Raw genomic sequence first — 7164 nt, forward strand, 5'->3', positions numbered from 1 at the left:
AAAGTTTGGAGTTGAAGTGCTAAAGGACCTTTGTGAGATTTTCTTTACTCAATCCCTTAGTTAAATCGTCGGCCCATGTGGAGGCTTATTTTTTATTGACTTGCATCATTGAGTTAAAGTATGGGAGTATGAATTTAATGTTTGTGGAAGAAGTCTAATTGCATTGTTGTGAAGGCATTGTGTTTGTCATTCTTTGTGTTTGTTGTGTTTTATATTGTGCATGCATGGGCATCGTTCATTGAAACCAACTCTTGCCCCTCTTGATTTGCATCTTGAATTTATCGTTAGAAATCCTAGGGGAAGAGGAAGTTCAAATAGAGCCAATCTTTCAATGGATGACCATATTGAGGACATTGGTAACATAGACCAACAAGGTATCCTTCATCCCAATGTGCACAATGAAAACATGCAAGTACCATTAGGCACGCCAAGGCCATTCATCCAACCACCACAACAACAAGGCCAAGTTCCGTATGGAATGCCAAGGCCAATGTATGCTCCACAACCTCCCGTCATTAATTAAGGAATTCATAACCAAGGTGTTCATGTTGCACCTCAAGTAGCTAATCCACCTCTTACTTTGAGAGATCACTATCTGCCTAATGAATACAATGCACCCACATGCATTCAATTGCCACCATTTAGAGTACATCATTATGAAATTAAAGCAAAAACTATTCAAATGCTTCCTAACTTTCATGGACTTCCTAGTGAAGAACCTTACAAGCATTTGGATGAGTTTCTTGAAATATGTTCCACCGTAAAATATACGGACATGCCGGAAGAGGTCTTAAGACTCAAACTTTTTCCATTCACCTTAAAGGACAAAGTAAAGTATTGGTTTAACAATCTTAGGCCTTTTTCAATCACTTCTTGGGCGGAAATGCAACAAGAGTTTTTAAAGAAGTACTATCCGGTTTCTAAGACCAATGCCATGAGAACCTCAATTCGAGAATTTTCACATGGGGATGGAGAAACATTTCACGAGGCATGGGAACGCTTCAATGAATTGCTTAGGAATTGTCCACATCATGACATGCCCAAATGACAATTAGTTCAATATTTCTTTAAGAGCTTATCGGACAACTATAAGGGTATGGTTGATGCTTCCATGGGTGGCTCTTACATTGATAGGCATGAGGATGACGTGTGGCATCTTTATGAAAGCATGAGTGAAAATTCTTTGCATAGAACACTATCATCCAACAATGGTAGAAATTCACAAGGTAGGAAGAGTGTAGGCTTACATCAAGTCGAACATTCAAATGAAATAGCCGCCGAAATGAAGTCTTTAGCTCAAAGGTTTGATCAATTTTTTATTAACCAAAACTTGGCAAACCAAGTATCTTCCTTTCCTAACCATTCTTATAGTGCATCAAATGAAACATATATGACTTGTTCTAGTGTTCTTCATTCTACTTCTCATTGTCCTCATGGACAAGTGCATAATGAACCTAATGAACAAGTCAATGCGGCTTTTGTAAACCAAGGGAACAATCCTTATAGTACTCATTATAATCCAAGTTGGAAGAATCATCCGAATTTCTCTTGGAAAAACCAAGGAGAAGGCTTAAACCCTTCCCAAGGTGGTTTCCAAGGGAAATACATTCCACCTCCACTTCAAAACCAAGGATCCCAAGGTTATAGACCTTATCAATCACAAGGGAATCAATATGCTAATTCTCATTTTCCCAACCAATCTTATTCCCAAGGAAACACTAGAAGTCCCGCCTTTGAAGAAAAAGTTTTAAATGCTTTGGGCACTTTAGAGGCTAACACACAATTACTTCATTCTCACTCTCAATCCATTACTAAGCTAGAAACCCAAGTAGGGCAAATAGCAAGCACTCTTAATGCAAGAGAGAAGGGAAAGATGCCTATTAATGCCCCACCTAAGCAACAATGTGTTGTGGAAACCCATTCCTCATCGAAAGGGCATACCATTAAACATGTTAATGTGGTGACTACCTTACGGAGTGGTAGAGTTGTGGACAATCAAGTTGAAATATCCAATGAAGAGAGTGAACCGGTGTAACCTCAAGTTGTCACCCGTCCCGTTTCACATCCCATTCCTCCTTCATTGCATACACATGATCTTGCAAATGAGAAAGTTTTGAAAAATGTGTTTGAAAAAGAAGTTTTGAAAAATGATGTTGAAAAGGTTTTATTGAAAAATGATTTGAAAACTTCTTGTGTTAAAGAGAGTTCAAAAGAAAATTCTGAAAAAGTGTTTGAACCAAAGGTTCCATTTCCGGATGCCTTAAAAGGATCCATTTCAAAAGACAAGCAACAGGCAAAAACCAATGAAATCATGGAAATGTTTAAGCAAGTGAAAGTTAACCTTCCACTATTGGATGCAATCAAGAAAATTCCGGCTTATGCCAAATTCTTGAAAGACTTGTGCACCCAAAAACGGAAGAACAAGAGCCAAGCACCAAGAAAAGTGATTTTCACCAAGCAAGTAAGCTCAATTTTGCAACATAACACTCTTCCAAAGTTTAAGGACCCCGGTTCACCCACTACATCTTGCATCATTGGTGATCATATCATTAATCGGGCACTTCTTGACTTAGGAGCAAGTGTTAACCTTCTTCCATATTCGGTCTATGTTAAATTGGGCCTAGGTGAATTGAAACCGACGTCAGTAGTTTTGCAACTTGCCGACCGATCCATTAAGAAACCTAGGGGTGTCATTGAGGATGTTTTGATCAAGATTGATAAATTCTTCTTCTCGATTGATTTCGTTGTCATTGACACGGAACCAGTTACTAATCTTAAGAGCCAAATTCCCGTTATCCTTGGCCATCCTTTCTTGGCAACCGCCAATGCCAATATCAATTGTAGAATAGGGGTGATAAAGATTTTATTTGGCCACATAAAGGTAAACTTGAATATCTTTAATCCCACACCCAATTCACTTGACAAGTATGAAGGAGAGATCAATGTTGTAGAAAAATGTCATGATCTTCATTGCCAAGGAAATGAGCTTTTGTGTAAAACCAAAACTTCGAAAGGATCATCTTCAACCTTGCATTCTCAAAGTGTTATTTCAAATTCTTGCTTTGAAAGGGCATGGAAGCCCAAAGGTTTTAATTGCATAGACAAAGGATCAAAAGCTTCTTTTGAGCTTGATCCAACAAGTTCTTCAAAGGACCATTTGTTGGGTGGAGTTCAAAGCATTTATCACCCCAACAAGGAGGGGATGCATTGTAAGATCTTTGACCCGGGCTAAAAGAGCCCAACGTCTTGCTAGAGACGTTAAAGACTAGCAAAGGTATTCGTAGGGTGTCAAAACCCTATTCCTCCCCCATTTCTATCTTTCATTTTGTTTCTTGCGAAGTCTAGATACTTGTTTTAGGTTCACATGCATTGAAAGGAACTTTGGTGAGGATTGTATAAGCTTTTATGTTATAATTGAGCATTTGGCAAAGTTCGATCGATCTTACATTGGAGTTCGATCGATCGAACTGTGGATTACACTCCAACATTTAGAAAAAAATTCGACCTGCAGAACTTGCATCCAAATCATCTCTCTGTCCCATCATTCGAACCAACTCCAAGATCGATCAAGAGACCTTTGATCGATCCAACTTCCAAGTTTGATCGATCTCAGGACTCAACACTTAGAAAAAATTTTGAGCCTGCATAAACCTGCATATTTCAGCTCTCTGTCTGATCGTTCGAAACATTCGAAGATTGATCTGAAAGTTCTTCGATTGATCCAACTTTCCAGTTCGATCGATCTCATGTTCCAACACTTAGCCAAAATTTTGAACCAAAAACCTGCATATTTTTTATCTCTGTCTGATTGATCGAACTCTTGTTTCGATCGATCATAAATCTTCATTTCATTATTTTAACTTTAGTTTGACTTTTCAACTTTTCAAAAATCCAAAAATATTTTCATTTTTTATTTTATTCTATTTTCACTCTCATTTTATTTTGTTTTAATTTTCAACAAGTTTTCAAAAAATTCAAAAATATTTTAATTTATTTAGTTTTTAATTAATTAAAAAAAAAAAAAAACTTTGAAAGGAGTTCATCAAAGTTCGATTGATCACAACTCATCTTTGATTAATCGAACTAATCGGGAAATGTTTTTTAAAACAAATCCAAGGGTCTTAGGATCGATCATTTGGATCGATCTCACTCACCAAACCCTAGCCTCTCGTCCCTTTTTACTGTGAATCATCTCTCCTAGCTCCGGCAACTCCTCTGGCGAGATCCAAGCATCTCGAATCTCAGTTCATCTCTATCCTCTTCATCTCAGATCATCTCAGTTCATTCTCCATTCTCTCGCTCTCTTGAGGTAAGATTCGAGACATCCTTCCCTTGATTTGAACTTTCGTGCATCAATACTTGTTTCAAATGTCGTAATCATGTTGCTTTCATATTGAATCTTCCATTCTCAAAGCTCTAGCCTCCATATCTATATATATATATATGTGTGTGTGTATGTATATGTGTGCATAGATTTTGAAGATTTTGTTAGATTTGGGTGTTTGGGCTATGTTTGGAATGCATTTAAGCTTGATTTGTGTTGTTGGAGGGTCCACGAACTCACTCGTGTGGGCCCCATGCTTCAAAAGTCACAGATCTGTGACTGTTAGGTTTCATCGTCGCACTGTTTGATCGATCGAACAAATTTATGATCGATAGAATATTTGCGATCGATCCAACTCAACTTTCGATCGATCCAACTTTTGTGATCGATCTCATTTCTTTTTCTGATCGATCGAATTTCACAGATCTCATATACACACTTTATTCATCTTATCTTATGTTCATGCTACCTTATATATGCCCAATGCCTGTGAGATTCCACATTGGATGCATTTTATACTCACATTGTTTAGCATGTTTCATATTCTGCCACTTGCATAGAATCATGCGATATTTTATTTTATCTGTCTTATTTGACATACATGCTATATTATGCTTTATATTCTATATATGCTGGCACTAACTCTTGAATTTCTATTTGCAAACTATGGCTCGCGTTAAGCCGGTAGCACATAGACACCGTCACGGCTCCAGCCGCAGACTTAACGACGACGCCGGTCCATCTCATGTCCGGGATCCTAGCCCCGAGCACACACAGAGGAGAGTCCGATAGCGGACTGGGGAGATTGCGCAGCCCTCTCATACAGAGGAGCCATTACACCCTACTCCACCTCGTTGCCGGCTCGTCCAGCATTCACTCTATCACCATCTCCACCGCATAGAGGCGCTGAGCAGCCAGCTCAGCCGGCTCCACCTATTCAGCCAGCTCATCTACAGCGCGATAGGCTCGCGCCTAGATATGCACACATGACTATCGAGCACGAGTCAACATTCGACACCGCATTCTTCTCCATATCAGTGCTGACTCGATCTGCCTATCAGGACATCATTTAGCGGGGCCTCTCAGCTATTCTTGCCCTAGTCACAGAGCCGATCTACCCGCGACTGGTACGGTTGTTCTACCAGAACCTCCGACCATCGCCGCGCACTACAGCCGAGCTCATCACCTCTATCGATGCCATGAGATCACCATTACAGTAGATACTCTGGCCCGTTCGACTCACTGTCTACATCGGTGCCCGCCAGAGCTTCAGGAGACCTATCCCAGGCTCCACAGGCCTTCTTACGCTGATATAGCGGTTTTTCTCACATGTCACCATGCCGGTGGCGAGACCTTCGCCACTCGGACATTCTTGCTGGATGACCTGTGGTTTACAGATTCGGTGCTCTACCGAAACATATACATGGCAAGACACAAGATTCAGAGGCGGGGCGACTATCTAGCAGCCCTGTACTATTTCTACACCGGCCACTGGGTGTCTATTCCTGTGCTTGTCTAGAGCGTGATGAGGAAGCTCTACGATGAGTACGTCAGTAAGTAGGCGCCTGGAAGGGCCAAGTCTCTTCCATTCAACCACCTCATCACCCAGATTCTCATTGATCAGCGTTATCCCATCCACCCGCAGGAGGACCCCGAGAGAGGTTCCTGTCACTTCCTCAAGAAGGACTGGGACAAGAGCTACAGAGCTATTATCACTCGCCTGCAGATCTATGCCATACTAGCGGCTGCAGAGCTGGAGTTAGAGGAGGAGGCGGCAGCATAGGCAGCCCCGGCATCAGCAGAGCCAGCAGTAGCAGCTTCCGCAGCGGACGATGCCCCAGTCGATCCAGCTGCCGAGCATGATGACATTGATATAGACATTGACTTGGAGCACTCAGTGGATGACGCAGCTCAGCATTCTCCAGCCGGGTCACCTATCCACGAGCAGGAGCAGACCTTGGAGCTGTTTTCTGACTCATCCATACCAGACTTGACCCCTGGCTTCGGAGTGCGTCTGCAAACGCTCGAGGACGCTGTTGTTACCATCAGAGCTGACCTCACGGCCCACAGAGCGAAGTTCGCTACCTTCCACACGGATGTCACAGCTATATTCAGAGATCTATCCCGAGACATCCGCGGAGCCAGACCTGCCCGTCCTGCCTCATCTTCCTGAGCTCCTAGTCTTTTCTATCTTATGATCCCTCTCTCCTTTTGATACTTTATTATTGTCACCGTATTATTTTTACAGCCGGTCTGTCGGCTTTGATATTTTTGTTGTACCTGCACTTTCTCTATTTTATATATCTATTTTTGCTATGGATGTCATATGATTGTATTCTCATATCTGTATGTTTGACTCCATCAGGTACATCACAGTGACTTCAGTGAAAAAGTGCTACCCAATTTCCAGGACCACCCTTATACCTCTTTCATTTCGTTATCTATTTATCCCCTTTACACTTGCATGTTCACTGTGCACTGATTATCCCATTTTGTTATCTGATAAGTTTATCCAAGTGCCAATTTTCAGGACCACAGTTCATCTTAAGTTTGGGGAGGCCATGCCACCCATTTCGGATACTTCAGTCCCAATCATTCTTGCTCAGTTGCACTGGTATACTCTTTCCTTTGTTCTCTTTGCACATTGAGGACATTGTGCAATTTAAGTTTGGGTGGAATGGTGCTTTACAGTGATAGTTTTAAATTCAAACTTTTAGCATGACTCGTGTATTTGAGGGATATTTCTATGATTGGTCCATACCTAGCTATGATTTTGATCTTTTGAGGACTATATTGCTTAGAATTTAAAAATTGCATGACTTGAGAGTCCAATACTCCTT

At 41.2% G+C, this 7164-nt stretch overlaps 1 pseudogene; it reads right to left on the reverse strand.

The window, feature by feature from the left end:
- Positions 1-939: 939 nt before the first annotated feature.
- Positions 940-1038, reverse strand: LOC132310786 (small nucleolar RNA R71; annotated as a pseudogene).
- Between the last annotated feature and the right edge of the window lie 6126 nt (positions 1039-7164).

Source organism: Cornus florida, unplaced genomic scaffold, assembly GCF_030987335.1.
Source record: "Cornus florida cultivar Cherokee Brave unplaced genomic scaffold, ASM3098733v1 CherokeeBrave_3.0.0_Hap2_Chr05, whole genome shotgun sequence".
Lineage (NCBI taxonomy): Eukaryota > Viridiplantae > Streptophyta > Magnoliopsida > Cornales > Cornaceae > Cornus > Cornus florida.